We start from the raw sequence: 1,369 nt of genomic DNA on the forward strand, positions 1-1,369 counted from the left end.
AAGGGGAGAAGGGCTAGGATGCTATAACAGGCTACCTGTGACTCTGAGAAGGCCTGGAGGCCAGCATGGGCTTTGATATGCTGATAGGCATCACAGGTAGCCATATGTCCCTTTGCCAGAGGTAGAAGAAATGACTCCATTGGTAGATGGCAACCAGTTTCATGAATTTTCAAGAAATGATGGCTTTTATCCGCTACCAGAAATCATTCTATAGTCTAGGCTGTACTCTTTTCTGGATATCTGAACAATCTGGGATCTAACATTTACTACCATCCATGTCTGGTTTTAGGTTTCTTTTTAAGTGAAATAATTAAAATATATAAATATAAATTTAGGTGCAAGCATAAATTTAAATATTTAGGCAAAATGATAAAAGTAAGTGCAAATTATAAGGTTTATAATGTTTACAAAATTGAGAAATAACCCCCCTCCCCCCAATACTGACAATGGCAAACAGCCACTTTATTGGTGGTGGTGTTTTTATGTCAGTCAGGAGCAGAGCAAATGGCAGTTCTTTGTTCATCCTAGCTTGATGCCTGGCTTGATGGCCAAAGCTTTCTTATGCCCAGGACTCATAAAAATCAAACCAAATCAAATCTAGGCAATGTAGCTCAGAAGGAAGAAGATAGACAGAGACCAGCGGACTGGCATGCCACCCACAGACCTGCCGTAGACAGGCCATAGACATCTGCTTGCTGACACACCACAGCATCGATTGGGGATATCACCTAGGGGCCCTTCAGCCACGTGGCCAGCCTACAATGGGAGAGAAAGAGAAGTGGAGCAGCTTGAGAATTGTGAAGAGATGGACCTGGAGACTCGAAGGTGAAGCAGAGTAACCTGTTATGATTGGCGGGCTCCTCCATTTGGGGTCATGGTTAGGCTCCAGCCTGAGCTGCCACTGAGAGGCACATCTGAGTCTGTGACAGGGGTTAGTGTAGATGTCCATGGCTCATATTATCACTAGACAATATGGGAATGTTTGTGGTCAAGAGAGCCTCCAGGGACCACCCGGAAGTCCGGGAACTGTGCATAACTGGCCCCATCCCTCACTAGATGTGGCAGTTGGGGGAGCTAGCTCCATCTCTAACCAGAGGCACCCTGGACAGTGGTCCTTGGCCCTAGCCACCTCCAGCAGTCAGAAAAGCTGTCCACAGGGTCATGAACTTGGGAGAACTAGCCCGACCTCTCACCAGCTGCAGCACTCAGGAAAGAGGGCCCTTCACCTCACCTGGACACTACAGCAGAGCAGACTCTGGTGTAGGGGGTACAAGTAAGCTGGCTCTGTCACTTTTCTGTTGCGAGGTGGCCTAGTCAGGGGTGGGGTAGGAAGTAGGGTGTGATAGGGGTAGAGGATGCCCTCTACCTC

The 1,369-nt window shown here is 47.8% G+C and overlaps 1 non-coding gene across 1 annotated transcript; it reads left to right on the forward strand.

Moving 5' to 3' along the window:
- The first annotated feature begins 435 nt into the window (after positions 1–435).
- LOC127186050 (small nucleolar RNA SNORA48) lies at positions 436–578 on the forward strand. The gene has a single exon (XR_007830303.1). It is a non-coding gene; the product is annotated as a small nucleolar RNA SNORA48 (small nucleolar RNA).
- Positions 579–1,369: the final 791 nt, after the last annotated feature.

The sequence above is a fragment of the Acomys russatus genome, chromosome X (genome assembly GCF_903995435.1).
Source record: "Acomys russatus chromosome X, mAcoRus1.1, whole genome shotgun sequence".
Taxonomy (NCBI): domain Eukaryota; kingdom Metazoa; phylum Chordata; class Mammalia; order Rodentia; family Muridae; genus Acomys; species Acomys russatus.